The 19,898-nt window shown below is 35.8% G+C and overlaps 1 non-coding gene across 1 annotated transcript; it reads left to right on the forward strand.

Moving 5' to 3' along the window:
- Positions 1 to 2,724: 2,724 nt before the first annotated feature.
- TRNAD-AUC lies at positions 2,725 to 2,796 on the forward strand. Its single transcript has one exon. It is a non-coding gene; the product is annotated as a tRNA-Asp (tRNA).
- Positions 2,797 to 19,898: the final 17,102 nt, after the last annotated feature.

Below are 19,898 nucleotides of genomic sequence, written 5' to 3' on the forward strand. Positions count from 1 at the left end.
CAGAGAGGAGAAGAAAGCTTTCCAAAAGTGCACTAACCCCATCATGAGGGACCCATCCTCATGATCTCATCGAAACCTAATTATCTCCCAAAGTCCCCATCTCCAAACACCATCTCAGTGGGGGTTAGGGCTTTTGGGGAAACACAACTCAGTCTGCAACAATTGGCTTAGAGGAGTAAGTATATAACTTTGAAAGCATTTGATGATCCTCTAATGATCTTTAATTATATGCAGATCACCCTTAATTTCCATTACTGATTGCTGTGAAGAACAGTGAAGACACGTCTAGATGAGTGAAAATGATACTTTAAATTAAAAAAAAAGAAAATGTTAAACTCATACAGCTTTTCCACTACTAAGCAGTCTTTTGAAATTTGAAAACTGTCTTACCATTGTCTTCATCATTCTTAAAGAAGACTAAAATTGGCATGGCCAATTTCTTTACACTATGCAAATCTTATTATCTAAAACAAATGAGTACTTTTAGTCCATCTCATTTATTACTATAAAGAAGAAACAGATATTTCATTATAGCTCACAGTACTCATATAGACTAAATCAGATATATTTTTTTCTTCTCTATTAAAAATGTTTAATTCCTTATTTTCTTTTTTTTAAATCTCTGGTTATAATTTCAATTATAGTCTGTATCTTATGGTTCCAAACTCTTACAAAAAGCTGAAAGTAGAAAATAAACTGAGAAGATGGAACAGTTAATTTAAAGAATGGAGTAGGAAACTGCAGAATTCTGAATTTGACACATTGTTTAAATCTCCAAGAACAGAAAAAAACCCTTTTAAATACGTAATGATATGACACATTAATAACTGGAATCAATAAAAAGAAAGTTAATAAAATTAAAAGTACTCAGATAAACATTCTTTTAAAACCCTTAAATTGTACTCAAAAATTCTCTGTTATTACAAGTAATGTACATTAATATGAAACATTTTTCTCTCTTGGAAAAAAAAAAAGCTCTGATAAGGCGTATTTCGCCTCCTGATACACAATACAAACAAAGGTCTGGAATGTCTCCATTTGTATACTTAATGCCACCAAATTATGGTTCAGTAATGGTCAAATTGTCACCATGGGCCAAATCTGGTCCACCGGCTGTTTTTATAAATAAAATTTTATTGGAAAACAGCTATACCAACTTACTCATATTCTACCTATAGTCACTTTTATGCTACAACAGGGTTCAGTAGTTCTAACAGACATTCTGGTCCTAAAATATTTGCTACCTGGCACGTTGCAGAAAAAACTTACAGATGCCTGTCTCATACTAATAAAAATGCTAGCTTACTGAAAAAGCAGATCTCTTCATTTTTTGTGTCAAGCATAGCTGAGCTAGAGTGTACTTACATATTTTTTCCTGGTGTTAATGCATTTTTACTTTTGCCTTCAATGGCGTTATTTTTACAGATTCAGGCTATCATTTCTGTAGTTGTCCTTAATTGTTGAGGAATCCCTCCTTCCCTAAGACATACTCTGTTTCACCGTAAGTCACTTTCAAGCTGCTTCATATGACACTTTTCTGTTGTGGAGCTGTGCCACCTATTCTGCCTCTCCAGAAATTTTGTCATCTTAATGTCAAACTTCGGGGATTTAGAGTCCCTTGTGGCATAAAACCTAAAATTCAGGCCCGATAATAGGCAGTCCTTGACATCTGGGAAAATCCAGGACAGCCTCCAATGGTTTAGCCACAAGTTCCTCACTCTGCTTCCATGGAGAAGGTCCCCTAACCAAACAAATGACGCTCCCTGTCACAGGAACCAGGTACAGTTCCTGATTACCACTGAGCAGCAGGCTTCAGCTCCCAGCCAACCTGTGGAATCAGCCACCCATACTAACTGCATCCTCCTGAAGAAACCAAGAGTCATCTCTCCATCTTGATACTATGAAGCCCACCTCCCACAGGCTTATCAGTCACTCCATTTCCAAGTGCAACCCTGTTTGGTCCTACATGGTATGTAGTGTCCTTCACCCCCAAGATGTGAACCTATGTGACTAACACCCTGCTGTCGGTCTCATCTGTCTGGTGGCAACCATCCCTATAACCCTAGAACGGGAGTCTCTCTTCACCAGTGGGGTGAATGGGAGGTGATTAAAACACGTCCCCATAACCACCAATTCTTTCCAAGATTTTCAATTCTGAAGCCTCCGGAAACTGAATATACATGCCTTCTTTCACCTTTTAGTAATCTCTTTTATCTAAGTTTCAGACAAATGTATAACACTTTTGCTTAAGTCTCTTTCATAAGAGTACTCTTTATAGCATTTTTAAAGTATTTTCATGCCCAAAGTCACTAAGCAAACACTGGCAAAATAATTATAATCTCGCTCTTCCAGTGTACCTCCTCTGTCATTTCTGAAAAATCTTATTTCAAAATAAACAATTCTTATCTACATGCCTTTGCATCTCAAAGACAAGTTTATATTCTTAAGAATAAATCTCTGTTGAGAAAAATAAAATGACATTATTTTCTGAACAGTGGTAGTTGAGTTCCAGTGTGTGCTTTTGGTGATGGCTGTGTAAGCATGTTCCTAATTCTGAACTCTAAAAAGATAATTTGGTTGTCAACGTATCATCCAAGTCTACCACTGTGGTCATGGCAGCTAGGCATCTATTTGTGTGTCTGAAACTGACTACCGTGGAAGCGTTCTGGAGGCTGCTTTGGTTCCTGACAGCATGTGTGAAGTAGAACAAAGGGGCGAGGGGAGGGGGATATAACTCAGTGGTAGAGTGCATGCTTATCATGCATGAGGTCCTGGGTTCAATCCCCAGTACCTCCATTTAGAAAAAAAAAAAAAAAGCATGGAAACCAAGAAGGAAGAACTTTTCTTGATTTCCCCTCTTAATACAGGGAAAATAGATAAGCGAAGAATTCAGATGTTGGGAAAATTGTACACTCTAAAATATGAATTTTGGCTGCATCTCAAAAGAACATGTTTAAAAATATAAGACCTTAACAAAAACAACTTAGGCAGTAGCTGCCTCAGAGCGAACACCAAGCGGTGATGTGATGACATGATGGGAAAAGCGGGTAAGGAGACGCTGGGTCACGTGGCTTCAGAGAGGGATGGAGAAACATCCCAGACATCTTCGTGCCTGCAAGAAGGGCACAGAGGTTTGCAGAACTGAGGAAGTATTTCATCTGGAACGAGGAGATGAAGCACTGGAACTGTGTGAACTACACAGGCAGCGCATAAATAAAAACTGGGTATTTCAGCAGACACCAGTGTTTAAAATGGATCATTCTGAGGACTGGATGGGGCAAAGCACACGGTTGCCAACTTGGACAGACAACAACAGACCGAGGATGAAACAGTGTTCCAACCATCCTAATTCCCAACATGATGACGCTCGACTGATATCTCAGCACTAAGCCTGGAGAGGTTGAGTAGGGTGAGGATGGGATGGGAGAACTCTGAAAACATTGAGCTTAAACCTATAAATCAGTTTACCTAAAATTGACTCTTATATTTTCTGGTATTAGAACAGGGAGCTTGAAAACATTGCTGAGGGAGCAAGAAATAAATCTCTTTTCACCTGAATAGATGTAATTTTCCCATCTTTTCAATACCTGACTGGAAATAATTAACACTTAGTAATACTTATTAATGTTAATATAGGAATCACTCTCTCGGCAATGTTACGAATCCTCTGTTCTTTTCACGTTTAGAAGGATAGTGTCAAAGAAAAATATATGCACTAAATGGGGTTATTTTTATGCTCTCCAATTAATAATGTACACATACACTAATAGTCAGAAAATAGAACAGAAATGATCCTGCATTTTCTCTTCTCATTTAGAAATGGCTCAAAATATTTATGCAAATTGCCTTAACTTTTGGCACATATGCACGTCTCTTAAAATCTCACTGTAATATATACAAAAACTTTTAGCATTACATTTTACTGACAAATAACTCACTACAAATGCTTATATGCCATATTTGATGACTATACACTTATATCCTTTACCAACTTCTATCCCTTAGGAAACTGAATTTATTTGCACAAAATAAAACTATATGTGATGATCTGATTCTCTATTTTCTTTTCATAGTCATATCAATATACTGATTTAAATTCCTCTTTAACACTAATGTTAGAATTATTCAGTTTTTTTTAACTTTTATATCCTCCAATTTCTTCCAAATGACTATAAAATATTCATTCTAAATGTCCAATAGATTGTACAGACAAAAGGAAACACTCGCATGGGTGACAGTACCTATAATTATGTCCATGGGACTCAAAACAAGAATATCCTCTGATCACTTAGATTCTGCTGAATTTGCAAGTCAAGGGAGGCTGTCAGTTACACTCAGATCAGGGGTATTTTATCTCATAGCACTGACGTCATTTCTTAACTTGAGACTTTACAAAGACAGCAAAAGTATTAGTAGTGAGTAAGTGAACCGCCATATTGAATGATCTTTTGACAGCTTACCTATGAATGTAGCCTGCTGATAATTCCACTGGGATCACATTGAACTGATAGTTCGAAACAGGGAGAACTGATTTCTCAACAAGACTCAATTTTCCAATCTGTGAATACGGTATATCTTTCCACATATTTCTCTGTTTGTTGATTTCCTTCAACAGAAGCCTGCCATTTTTAGTACAGATCTTGCACGTATTTTGTAGAATTTATACCTAAGTATATAGATGTTTGGTGCTAATGCATATGGCATTATATCTTTAGAAATTTTTGATTCTGATTTTCCACTGCTGGCCTATAAAAATACAATGAATTCTGTATTTTTACTTTTGCAGTATATATTGAAATGAAAATTTTAGCACTATAGGAAAGGGAAATATCAGCTTAGGTTTAATTAATGTCACTCCCTACCCTTATGAGTAAGTAAAGTCAAAGGGTTTGATTTGTCTACCTCTTCATTTCTTGTTTTATCAGCCACATAAGACACATTTTATTTGATACGGCATTAACAGTCATGATTAATGGAGATAGTTAAAAGTAATAGTTTTAATGGAAAAAAATAGTGAAGGTTAGTACTTTTATAGAAAAATACTATTAAGCTTTTAATTAATTGCTATCTAAAACCAAGTTATTCATAGTATTCCTTCTCTCTCTCCCTCTCTCCACTCCAGATAAGAGACAATAAAATCACTGCAATTATCTCCACCACAACAGAAGTTCAAAAAAACATTATTTTTATGCAAACAGCTAAAGCAGAGGTGGACATAAGCTAGTTTAATTTTATTTTCAAGTCAACTGACTTATGATTGAAGAGCTTTCCTTTAACACAAATTACTAATTATTCCGAATATAAATTGATCAGTCTGTAAAACATATCACCCCTAAGAAATGAAAATTTGAAGCAACAGTAAAGGCAAAAAGGTGTAAGACTGGCATGAGATAAATTTAGAGGTGTCCAGACAGCTGACACTCTCTAAATTAAATCAGTAAGTACAATTCTGAGGCCCTTAGGTCAGCGGCAGTGAAATAGTACAAATCAAACATTCCACAAAATTTCATTAGTGCTATAGATGGAGACATAGCAGAGTCTTGAATTTTGAAAAATAATGCATTTGGAATTGTGTGTTATCTCAATAGCAAGTATAAAGATTCTTATCTGTTGTAAGATATTTGAATACTGTATTGCATATTTGAAAGTTGCTAATCTTCAAAGTGCTTAACACAAGGAAGAAAATTTTATAACTATGTTTAGTGACAGATGTTAACCAGACTTGTGGTGATCATTTTACAATATATACAAATATTGTATCATGATGTTGTACACCCCAAATTATTGTAATGTTCTATGACAATTATAGCTCCATAACAAAAAATACTCGAGAAAGGAGAATTTTAGGAACACAATAAGCACAACTACAGATATGTTCTAAAATGCATAAAAGATCAGATGGGTGATATCGTAGTGGTATTGTAGGAAAAACAGATGATTGGGTCATGTGCCTTTAATTGCTCAAAATACATGCACGTTTATGATGGGAGCACTGTAAACGTGGTATGAGCACATAGGACTTGGTGAACGATTTAATAGCTGGGATGAAATGGCGTCCAGAAAGTGCTATGTCTCCCAGGGTAGTGAAATGACCACGGGAATGAACTGAAACATCTCAAAAGATTTGATAAAAATGCAAAAGTAATAGTTGCTTATGAAGACATAAATATATCTGTATAGTAGGTAAACCAGAAAGCTAGCCTCAGATGGGGCAGGAGTCAAGAAAATGTTGCCAGGAGAAATGTAACTTCAATGACACCTTCAAGATGATCAGGAGCTACGTCGATGAGAAGGTTGCCTAAATTGTTCACTGATGGAGAGGAATCCTTGGTCAGGATTGCATCAGCCAGTTTCTACTCAGCTATGCTGCAGTAACCAAAGTCCCAACAGGGGCTTTTTTGTTTTGTCTGCAGTCAGATTAAATATCTTGCACAGGTCATCTGCACTTTATTTGTGATACGACAATCTCCAGATAGAAGGAAAATAACAATGACAGACCCGCGTGCTGGCTCTTAAATCCTCTGCCCAGAAGTGACCTACAATGCTACCACCCATGTTGACTGACCAGAAAAGACCACGCAGTCAATAACCTGTCCACAGGGAGGAGCAGCAAACTCCCGTGAACAGTAATGAACTTACCAAAATTTCCAATTATTTTAAGGATTGCAACATACTTTTATTAAAAAGTAAACACTGTAAGCATATATTCTCTGTTTAGAAATAACTTCCTGAGTCCAGCGTGCAGTTCAGCCGTTGGTAAAATACTGTTGATCACTGCGATTGTATAATGCTGATTTCTGATGGCACAGATTGTGGTGTTGAAGGACAGATAACATTCCCTTGTATTCTATTAGCTCTGTTACTAGATTGTTATTATTCTCACCAAATAAAATCTCATCCCTGACTCTTCTAGTTCTGTGCACTTGCCATAAAGCACATTTCTGGTCTTGGCATCTTGAATTCACGAAGGCAATGATGTTTGGTCCAAGTTGCCAAGTAAAATAAAAGGGACCTGAGCTCTTTTTACTGGCAGTGTCCCATGGGCTCTTCAGTGACCATGGCAGCTTTCCTCACAGCCTTGCCAACCATACTCTTATGGCCAGTGTTCTCAAATAGCACCCGGAACAAAGTCCTTCAGTTTTGGACATAACTGCATAATTCTCATTGAGGTGAAGCTGACCCTTCAGCCATTCCTTGTTATTTTTTGCTGTACAGAAAACTCTAAACCATATACTGTATCCAAGAATATCACTCTTTCTTTCGATTGGAAATCATGCCTTTCTCCTGCCAGTCCTTTGCTTTCAGTTCTATTTTTCTGCCTCTCTCTCTTCTCCCCTCTGCTCAACAGGCAACATCTCCTAGGCATTCGTGTCAGCTGCGTTCTTGCTAGTCTGTCCAACAAGAAGCACTGGTAGAAAACTGAAGGCTGGGAAATTAGGGGTAGGAAGAAATGAAGCTGGGTTGTTTATCTCCTAGCTCTTTGCCTTGGGTGGAGTCTCCAGCAGCAGTTGCATCTTTTTAAATCTCCAGTTCCTGCCAAACATGCCCATCATAGTTCCAGTAGGGAATTGTGACCCTGGGAGTTCTCCCATTGCTTTCCCCAGCTTAGGGGGGTTTGCAGCTCTCTGCTGCTTCTAAATTCCGGGTTGCTCACCATCTGCTGTTTGGATTTTCAGCATGTCCATCACCTGTGTAACAATTCTCTATAGTAAATCCTCTCCTTTTCAAGTAATTACCGTGATTTCAAGTCCCAGTTGCATTGAGTCATTACCTGCCCTAAACATCACTCAAGATATTTTCTTTCAAGTATTATTTCAATATTATTAGAAATTCTCACAGTAACAAATCATCCCCAGCCATCACAAAGTGCACATTGACGTGGTCAGTCCTCCAGGAAAAACTATGACCTCTTCTACTCATGCTGATTGATCTTCAAACATATCATTACAGCATTCATACAGCAACACAAAAATTTCTATTTTTTCCTATTTGGTTGTCTATAAATACACCAATTTGTACTCACAATTCATTGTAACGGATCGATAAGATGATCCAGTTTTTAATAGCTAACTATTTATCCACTGTATCACCTAAGACTGGCTACTACCTTTAAATTCAGGACTAATGTGCCTCTGTTTTAATTCATCTCCAAAGGGACTGCATTTATCATTGGAGGATATAAAGCCCCCTCCACTTTAGAGGCAAGTCACCAGACATTTCAAATCATATGCTGTGTCTCCCAATGTCACACAGTTTAGAGAATGTGGTGATCTGGTAAGTCAATTATTTACAAAACCTACCAGAAAAATAGGATCAGTATGCATTCACTAGGAACTGACAGAAATATCCATTCACTTCGTTCCTCCAGGTCATATAAATTTCCCTGATCTCAGTCACAATACAGGTAAAATGTTGGGAAAGATATTTAATAGGTATGTGGTGATTTTTGTTTGTTTCTTTAAGCTTTTACTTACAAATGTTGGATACCACTATTCATAGGATGGGTTTAAAATTGATCGCCCTATGTAAATCAGGAATACATATCAACAAGAGTTTTGAAAAAATAAAATTGTGACGTTATGCAAATGACTGCCTGTTGTTTAGGCAATTAGGATAACATTTTCAGAAACAGTATCACACACAGATTGAAAAAAGTGCAGTACTTAAAACAACTTGGATGAGAATTGAGGATAATGTGCTATTGCAAACTGTGATAGATGACTCAAAAATTGGCTGTAATGATGACAGAAATACTGATGTCAAAATTTAAAGAGTTGGAATAAAATTAACTTATAAAAAGTGACAGTAGAAAACTCTCTTTATAGTAATATATGACTTAATATAATACATTTTAAAATATGTATGCAACTAAATTTAAATTAAACATAACAGGTAGGCATGTGACTATTTAATCAGGCTTTTTAAAAATGTATATATTTAAATTAGCCATGGTGAACTGTTTCTGCTCCTCTAGTTGGCTCAGAAATGATACAGTATCATTTCCCCAAGAGAGCTTCTTACAGCCAAGATGTCTGTGTCAGACATGTTTGAGAGACACTGTACTATATTTGGAACCAATACCCCCATTTGATTCACATGCCCTGTTCCACTCTTTTATTTGGAATTGCAAGATTCTTCCCTTAAGATAATTCTTGTGTTCGATTCTCAACAAATCACTGTTGCCGTGGGCTTCTTTTGACCAATCTTTCCTCTGTCCAGTCTACGAGGCATTACTCCATATATCTCAAAGCAAAATATAAATATGGTTCAAATTTCCCCTAAGAACTCCCTCAGATCTATATGAATTTCAGCTCTAACCAAAAGAAGATGCCTGTTATTATTCTATGGTATATTAGTATTTATTTAACAATTTCTGTGTTTTTGGACTTCTTGTTTCTGATTTTTCACTATTATAAATTATAAGTTATAAGAAATCATCTTGTTATTAAGTGACCATCTTCATTCCTAATTTTTTTTCAGAACAGACCCTTGGAAGTATGACTCCTGAAAGTATGATCAATTTAAGTCCTTGATACTTATAAACACATCAATTTATATTTTTACTACACATCAATATGCCTTTGTAATTTTGTCACTATAGCAATTTTATTTTCCAATTAATAAATTGATAATTAATAATTTTACCTAAATCAAATATTGGTAAAATGAGTAAACAAATCAATTACTTGAAATTACTGTAAAGCCAATGTTCATTCTTCTTTTACTTAAAGTACAAGCAACTCTTTCAAAACAAGGGAATTGTCAGTAACAGTCAACAAACATATTCTTTACCCATTCATCCATTAATGGGACCTCAGATTGTTTCTCTACCTTGGTTATCATGAGTAAAAGAAATGATAATTATGTGACAAGATAGAGGTCCTAGCTAATGCTACAATGGTAATCATATTGCAATATACAAATTATCAAAACAACATGTGTACACCTTAAACTTACATAATGTTATATGTCTAATATATTTCAATAAAAGCTAATTATCAAAGAACAGGTTTCTGGCCAGGACAAGACCACAATGTCAGCAAAGTTTTTGAACTTCTACAAATGTTCTCATTAAAAAAGACTAAGTAACTAGAAGAGATAAAGACAAAAATACTCACAAGCATCTTCAGCAAAACTAGTTGCAAAGGTGCCCCCCCAATGCAGAATAAGAATCAATGAGGCCAACTGCCAATGACAGAACCTTAGCGGACACCCTGTAACCTTAAGAGTTGTACAGAGATGGTGGAGTGAAATAAAATACTTCAACATATTTCAAACATATGTGAGCACTTTCAAAAGGCACATGAGCAACTTAAACAAACGGGAAATCACATCACCCTATGTCCCCCACAGTACAGCTGAAGGCATCAGCTTTTGGTTCAGGCATGGACATAAACCAGGACTTCTTTTGAGGATTACCTAGCTCAAGACCTCTTCCCTTAATCCTAAAGTATATTAGAATTAGTAATATATAGTAATATAGTAGTTATATATGTTAAGATAAGTAAAGAAATAGATAATATATTAATAAGATAATATAAAAAGGTAATATGTAATAATAAAAAATATAATAGATAATATACATTCGGGTGTGTATACATATATATATTTGGATGTCTGTATGCGTAAGATATACATATACACATGCATATGTTCTACTCCTTTACATTCTAAAACACTGAATACTGCAGTCTCATGAATACTGCAGTCTGGCTCCCATTTATGGTTGGTTGGTTTATGTCTTTTCTCCTAAACCAGAGGATAAGGATCTCAAGAGCAAAGGAAGCGTATTGTTTTACAGCCCCCCTCCACCTCTCACAGCTCCAGACTGAACACGGTGCTTACAGAAATATGTGAAACTTAACAGGGCTGAGAGTCACAGACCAAGACTATCCAGTTTCTTTGACTCTGTTGTCTAAGTACAATAGGCAACAGATATGTTCTGAAGTGGAAAACAGAGGGTTTTAAAAGAAAAATAAGGAAATGGAAGGAGAGAGGTGACCTCCAGCAATTATTTATCTGATAAAATGTGGCTTCATCAGAGGTGAACCCTTACCAGCAGGCGGAGGAAGTGGTGATTTTACATTTCAGGGAAAAGTCACTCTGTCCCACTTCGTTGTTAAAGTAGTCGAGGCTGTTATGGTTGGAGTGGTATTCGTTGACACAGAATAAATAAGAGACACAAAATTAAACAGAATAGTTGAACAACCATTATAATAGCCAAACATTCGATAGGCAGGAGGAATCCCCCTTCTGCCTTATAGTATAGAGGAAGGTTATATGCTCTTAGAAATCATGCTGTTAGAAATGAGATGAGTGCACAAAAATATATGTATCTCCCAGGAAGATGACAGAAGATTAAGGATAAGAACAACATTAGGAGGATAGAAACAGTCAATGAAGTGAAGGGTCAGAGAGACACGGCGCAGAGAGTAACAGTGAATTATAAACTGTGGTTTAAAAGCATTTGTGGCAAAAAAAATTAAAAACCACACACAGAGGAATACCTTAGGAGACTTTGTGGCACAGGCAGAGAGGGCAGGCCCCAAAGTCAGTACTAAATGATTGCTTTGGTTTCTGACTTTTTCTAGGGGTCTTTAATTTGGCAAGTTAATCCTTCCTCTTTGTATCTGTGAAACAGGGTTTCAAATACTTACCTATGAGAATTAAAAGATTACCAGAGCTAATTTATGTAGAAGGTATAGCACAGAGCCTGGCATGCAACTATTTTATCATACTCATGGTAGCTGTCACTATTCAAACTCCTTCCTATGAGGAAAAACCACATAATTTGCATATAATAAACAGTGGCTATTACTATCTTAAAATAGTTCTTTTATTATTAGAGTTCTAATTTAAAAAAAAAACCTTAAATTGCAGAAACACAAGAACTGGGTATATTCTAACAATCAGGAAACATAAATAGTAATAACTAATATTATTAAATATGCAAAAATAAACAGGATTACTGAAAAACTGACATTCTAAAAACACCAACATATATACATATGGAGACTTAAATGCGTATTAAGAGCTTATTAAGTGAATCCACTAGAGTTACCATAAGTAATTTGCATAAATACTGTGTCTCCCTAATATTTTTTTGTGTGCAGCTATTTAAAAAGCCTTTTAGATTTAAAATGCCTAAAACTAATTTTATTTCCTTTCATTTGGTTAAAATTTTTAATATAATGTTTTAATGGAATTTAGTAATCTCTCCTATCAAAGATATCTTTACAACCTTTTAATATACACTTTTTAAAGTATACTTTTACGAGTAAGTTGTACTTTTTTGCAAAAAGGAGCAATCTAATCTGAATGAATTTGAATGAAACTGGAACGCTGAACCAATAACAGATGAATGACATATAATTTTTATGGTTTTTTCCTCCAACATTGTGTAATATGTCATTCATCTAAGTATCTCACATGAGGTAACATGCCGCAATATGAAATGTTAATAGTGGGAAACAAGCTATATGAAGCATAAGTCAGTTGGTAGCATTGTAGTTTATACATGTATAAAATGGGCGAGAAAAGGGGTTTCAAATCTTTAAAGCTTCTTATTTCCTTGTTCTGTCATTTACTAATATAAAATAAAAATCAAAGCAATACACAAAGACAAAAAGATTGAGCCTTCTCCCAGTTTTCTATGAATGCATTACCTACAACACACACTGTATTACACATGATCGGATATTTCCCTTGAAAAGTATTAGAAGTCATGAGTCATTGCTAATGTGCCTCTAAGAATTTGAAACTCCTGGTAATCAGACCACAGTGGGAGAGAAAAAAAATTCCTTTGGCAAATACAGTAAAGGATAAATTCAATTCTTTAGCTGCACATTTTAATGTCTAAATAATCTTTCTAACCTTAGTGCTTCCATATATCTCTTCTCCAGAATGCTCTTATCATGTTCCATGAATACATCTTTTCTGCTTATTATCAATTTTCTTTTTTCTCGTCTCTGCTCTCAAAACTACCCTTCTCTGATGTGCCATTTCAGGAGCTTCCTTTTCCTTGAAACTTTCCAGATAATTGCAACACAGCAGGATTCCTCCTTTTAAATATATATTTCCTAGGTTGATTCTTTTAGTTTGTACTAGCAGGCAATGCTCCACATTTTCAGTTCCTTTTCATATTCATTTTTTAAACTTATACTTAAATATAAAAATTATAAAATTATAAATATTTTATATTTATTTTTAGAAAATTGATTTTCTGTTTTGGAATATCTTCTGTGGTTTGTTTTGTTAGTCATTTCATTTTTTTCACTCTTTCTATCCTGTGTCTGTATGCTACGTTGCATTGTTCTTCGAGATAAGGACAAACTTCAGAACATCATCTCTCAGACCCTCTGTAGCCTACAGCACGTGTTCTTGGAGTTAACAGATTTTAAACACAAATTTGTTGATTAACTGCGTAAGTTTCAATAAGTGAGAAAGTAGCCAGAAAAAGCGTTAACTGAATAGGCTGATTTTTTTTTTTTTTCACAGAAGCCAGTATCACTTTACAAAGTAAATTTAATTATGAAAAAAATATATCATATTTTAGGAACTATAAAAAACAAGGAGCCCACGAAATATTCTTTTTTTGCCATTTGTATACATCAAAGGAATTTATTATTTTCATTCCTTTAAATGTAATTTGCTTATTTCTACTCCAGCATTTTTCTCAAACACTCTTGCAATTGTAACTATCAAGGATTAAGCAAAAGAAGAAAATGTCAACATCCCTTATACTCTAATAAAGTAAAGGGAAAGTGACTATAAAGCAATAATGAGCTTAAATATCTTAATTTGACATTGCTCAGAAGCCTGACTCTGTGTGAAGACCAGTAGAAATGTTTCCTGATTTGAAGCAAGAAAACAGTGACGATACAAACTAGAATTGGCCAAATGGAAAAATGAAGGGTACAGGAAGTAGGAATTATTGGAATTCAGAGGAGAGAACGAGGCCTCGGGATGTTCTGTGCCTTCAGCTGAATCTTCGTTAAAGGGTGAACTTGGTTCAGGGCTTGACAGTCCTTTCGGGCTTGCTGCTGTGTTCTGGTCAGTATGTAAACTTGTCTTTGCAATAATTAAAGAGATAAATGGTTTTAATGGTATCTGGAGGGCAAAAGATAACAACTGAACAGATTGGAGCAAACTGTGTAACAAAGGACAGAGGAAAACACATATCAGCACCCGTGGAGGAAGAAGACACAGTGTACACTTAAGGGTACGAAGAAGCCTGTAAATATTTGTCTTCACAAGAAGAAAATAGCAGTTAATTCCTAGGATTCCTCCAGAAAGTATATTCTGATATGACTGCTTGGAATACACGGGGCTTTGTCTCAGGACTGAGTAAACAATCAAGGCAGGGACCTGCCCTCCACCCGCAGCATCACAGAGCATCCAAGCAAGTGCAGGTCGAAGACGCAGAAGCCTGACTCTCCTGTCACAAGGACTGAATTAGCCTAGCTGGCTCGCTAATGACTTTAATCTTTCTAAAATCATTTTCAGTGTGCCAGCCCAAAATAACATGATTTGAAAGCTTGTTACCAATAGAACTAAACTGAGAATCCCTAACTTAGATGAATAGAAATACGGGTGGAGGGAATTCCAGGCAGAGGCAATGCCGTGGGCAAAGGCACAAGTTCTGTCAACGATGCCAGATACGCAGACAGCAGATGCTGAGGGTTAAATTTAACGTGTTGTCTGTCAGATCTTACAGTTTTCAGAAGATCAAGGAGTTAGGAGATAAAAGAAATATTCTAACTGATTATAAATATCGTATATGTGAGTTCAGTTATGAGAAACTGCTCTCAGCTGAAGATCCTGGATGAGATCCCTATTTCACAAGAAGATCTTAACAAATAATAAAAAATAAAAGATTATGACCATTTTTAAGTTGTGTACTTGGTATATACACATAAGGAATGTAATAGAACTTTTTTATATCACAAGAATAAAGTAAGCATGAAAATCTTGGACCCCTAGTCTCCAAAGGTGTATTGTAATAGAAGCAAGGTGACGCCCAATTAGAAACAGCTGATGTCAATTAACCCATCCTAAGAAAACAATGGGGAGACTGAAGGGAGCAGGGAGCAGGTTTCGAAGTAAGACGAAGATGTCAGCCACACAAAACCAGAGCCAAACAGAGGGTATTGCTGCTGTTCTGACTGTGGCGGCCATAGATGTGAATTAGCTGGACAGTAAGACGTGGTATTAATAAATCCGTATGTGCATTCTGGATTTCCTGGAAGCCTCTGGATCTTTTCATCTTGATCTGCTTCTCCAAACAACCAGGTGCATCTTATGTTTCAGACAAAAGAGGATGAAGGTTTGCCTGCCAGTGGTCTTAGCAGATTGTAAAATACACAAAGGTTACCTAAGAATCTGGGAGAGCTTGCCTGGCCCCTCTCCTCTGACTGACCCACAATATCACAGTTAATTGGTTCTCATCTTTCAAATCTCAACCTGAAGTTCACTTCCTCAAAGTGACAAGTCCCTAGGTCTCTCTTACTATAAGACCTCTAACATTCCATGTTTTCCTCTGTATTGCCTATTACAGTTGCAGTTACATTTGGGGCACCTGTGTGGCTAACGCCTTTCAATCAACTGAATCTATTTGACCCTTGAGTATAGGAAACATGATTATTTACCACCACACATAAAAGCCAAGATGGTGCTACTACTAAAATATTTGTGGAGTATACACTATGTATATATATATATATTTGAACAAAAAAAGTATGAGGAACTGAAATTCCATGAGAAGTGTTTGCACTTGGCTTTTGAAAACTGTATAAATTTTTCAAATGGTAAAGTCATTAAAAAAATTGGAAACCAAAACCTCTCACGATCAGGATGGAAATTGAGAGCATGGTCAGAAATGTCTGATGTACAGGTTATTATTATCATTATTTTATTTAAACAGCGTGTTTTTGACCTAGATGTGGTTTTAGCCTTATTTAAATGAGTGATATTTCAAATTATGAGTGTGGTTTCAAAATAAAATATTTACCATTCATTCGGGAGTCTAAAAATAGGAATGTAACATGAGAAAATTAAACGACTTAAGAGCATAATTTGAAAAATGAATATCCAGATTTAGGGTAGTGGAGAAGGAGGAGAACATTAGCAAAGGAGATGGGAAAGAGCTACTCACACAGCTGAGATAAGAACAAGGAAAATGTACAACACTATTGATCAAAGAGAAAGAATCTGAGATCCGATTAATTTCACAAAAAGGCAAAGAAAATAAGTGTTTTTGAGCATCTGCCATCTCCTGACCCCTTTCTTTGCACTTTTCGTATATTTTTGTCTCATAATCCATACAAGAATACTAAACTGTATCACTATTTTGATTTTTTTATCATAGGAGGAAACCACTTCTCACAAAATTATTTAACTAATGTGCCTGCTGCTGTAAAGCATGTAGACCATGAAATTTAAAGTCAAATTCAGGTTCAGCTGGAACTCAGTATCATGGTGACTGCACTGAATCTCTTCTTAAAGATTTTATAGTTTGATAAATTTTCAAAAATGTTGATAAAGTTCATAAGAACAATTATTTCAAAAAATGGTACAATGCTGCTGAACCTATGGGAATTCACAGGAAAATGGGCACATCAACATAAGGAAATTAACTGTATGGAAATTTGGAAAGGTAAGGACCCAAGACTAGTTTTCTTTTCTACTGAGAAAGTTCAGGGAAATGAACAGCCTCACCCAGATCCCCTTTGTAAACATGCACTGACCTTGATTCAGTCTCCCTTATTAACACGACACAGCGTTCATACAGAAAAGGGGAGAGCCTGCTACAGGGTTATATCAGGATATAACTAGGCCATATAGACCGCAATACTACAAATCAACCTGCAGTTGTCGATTTATGCTGCAGGGCTGCCCGGAAAATTGGGGTTCGTAAGTTATATAATGAACGGTGTATAAAAAGAAGTTTTTCCCTCAAATTAAAGTGGGTCTCTTTGTGAACAAAGATATCCTAAGAAAGAAGAAAGGGGACACTTTGGGATGTTATCAGATGGTTTCAGTCTTCTTCTGGAAAAGATCGTTTTATCTGTACTTGATGTTTGCTGGTATCTGAGTTATTGGTAAAGGCTGGCACTGGGTAATAGCTTGATTCCTGTGAATCTGCTCTGACAATCTAACCTAGTGTTCTGTCATGGAAATCAGCAGGAACATGGATAGGATAGACAATATTGGCAAGACAGGAAATGGCAGGAGAAATATCCTAGCGATCATGCTTTCCCATTGTCACCTAGGTATACAAAGGTGAAGCACTCATGAAATATTCAATATATTTAAGGCAAATTCATTTGGCCTTATATACATTCCTCTATATATTTTAAGATACCAGGCATATACTACTTGGTAGTATTAATCTCTGTCTGTAAGTTTAAGCCTCTTAAAGTGGACTAGCTCACTTGAGGGGCAACTGAGTTATTATCTTAAAATCAGTGGTTGAACGTGCATATACAAAGCCTTCAGATAACTTCCAGAAATAACTCGCTTGTTATTAATCTGTAATTCTGGCACTGAGAATGATTTTTAGAGAAAATACCATCATACAGTCTGACTGTCCTAATACATGTAGTCCTTGAAAGTACAACTTTTAGGAACTTCAGGATCAGTACCACTCCCAGGTATACATCTGAAGAAAATAAAAAGACTAATTTGAAAAGCTATATGCACCCCAATGCTAATAGCAGCATTATTTATAATATCCAAGAAAAGGAAGCAACTTAAATGTCCAGCAAGAGATGAATGAGTAAAGAAGATACAGTATGTATCTTGCATATTTATGTATGATATTATATATATATATACACACACACACACAAACATACATACATACACACACAATGGAGTATTACCATAAAAAAGAATGAAATTTAGCCATTTACAATAATATGGATGGACCTGGAGAGTAATATGCTTAGTGAAGTCAGTCAGTCAGAGAAGGAAAAATACTGTATGTTTTCACTTATATGTGAAATCTAAAAAATAAAACAAATGAGTGAATAATACAAAACAGAAGCAGACTCACAGATACAGAGAACAAACTAGTGGTTACCAATGGGAAGAGCAGTGTGGGGAGGGGCAAAATAGGGGAAGGGAATTAGGAGGTACAAACTACAAGGTATAAAACAATAAGATACAAGGATGTAATGCACAGCACAGGGAATATACCCAATATTATATAATAACCTTAATAGAGTATGATCTATAAAAATATCAAATCACTCTACACTTGAAACAAATATAACATTGTAAACCAACTATATTTCAATTTAAAAAATAAAAACAAAAATTTTTTAAAGTTCGCCCTGATGATTAAAAAACTAACTTTTCTATGAGAACAAAATTGCATTCTAGCAGCGTAAAACAGAGGTACTTGCAAACATCCTAAAAAGCAAACAAGCATATAAATGGCAGGTAAATTGCCAAATTCTGGCCATAGAAATGGAAGTCTTGACTTTAAAGGGTTTAGAAAAGTAAACCCAACTTACTCACTGCTAAATAAGCTCATCATTGTTTAGAATCATTAGCCAACTTTAAATTTAAAAAGCCATATAGAGCAATTCCTCCTCTCCCTACCATTCCCAGCTGCTCCTGATGCAAAAACATTGTCATTTGTGAAATACCTCAATGGCAAAACACTGTTCACAATTCAGAGCATCTGTCTTTCTGGTTTATTATTTGGGGTTTACTATTTAAAACAACGGTTATTTTGTATAGTACCTTAATATATGAATGTCTCTCCTGATGGACAGGTAAATGGACAATTTTCTGTTTCTCTACTTTAACTGCTGCAGAGGATGACTCCAGGGTCCCCCCAAAGTGAATTCAACACATGTCACATAGCCTGTATTTCCCAGGAGATTCTCTTGAATGGCCCCTTTAAATTTAGTGAAAAATCCACCCAGAAATTTTGCATAACAATAATAAACAGAATGAAATACTTTATGTCCAGATGACAGTAATTCTAATTCTATTAGACCTTTTAAATATTTATTATGACTGATTATTTTATAGAGATTTAACTTCTAACAAGAAAAGATCTTAAAAATATATATCCTTGCTGTTAAGTTTTAAAATAAGATTAAAGTGCAGATAGATAAACACATTATTTATAATGAAGATCACTCTTGAAAGACAGATTCATACTAGTTCAGAACATCTTTTCTTGTAAACATACATCATGAGTTTTAATGTATTCCAATTTGTGTTTTCACAGGAAATGGAAGAGACACTGGTCTGTGACAGCTTATCCTCAGGTCAGTTGTCATTTGGGGCACAAAGTAGAGTTAATCCTATCAACTAGATCTTCATTACAAGGCAGCTAAAACTTTTATGAGCCTGAGATGGAATCCTGCTTGTGTAACATTTGTGATCACAGCAAACTGATAACAGTGTCTTCACATATCCCTGGACGCATTAATCTCAGAATTTGAGAGATTTGAGGGACTACAGTCCAACCTCTCATCTATGGCAAGAGGCCTTTTGGTAATAACCCAAACAAATATCACTCAGCTTCTACTTTCATACTTCTATATCAGAAAAATCACCAAGTCCCAGGGAAATGTATTATTTTGCGGCACAGTTCTGATGATCAAAGAGCACTGGCTCTCGAATTAGAGAATGGCCATCATTCAAAAGTCCACGAACTGTAAATGCTGGAGAGGGTGTGGAGAAAGGGAGCCCTCCTATGCTGCTGGCGGGAATGTAGTTTGGTGCAGCGATTATGGAAAACAATATGGAGGTTCCTCAAAACACTAAAAATAGACTTATCATAAAATACAGTAATCCCACTCCTGGGCATATACCCAGAGAGGACTCTAATTCGAAAAGATACATGCACCCCAATGTTCATAGCAGAACTATTTACA

Source organism: Camelus ferus, chromosome 7 (genome assembly GCF_009834535.1).
Source record: "Camelus ferus isolate YT-003-E chromosome 7, BCGSAC_Cfer_1.0, whole genome shotgun sequence".
Lineage (NCBI taxonomy): Eukaryota > Metazoa > Chordata > Mammalia > Artiodactyla > Camelidae > Camelus > Camelus ferus.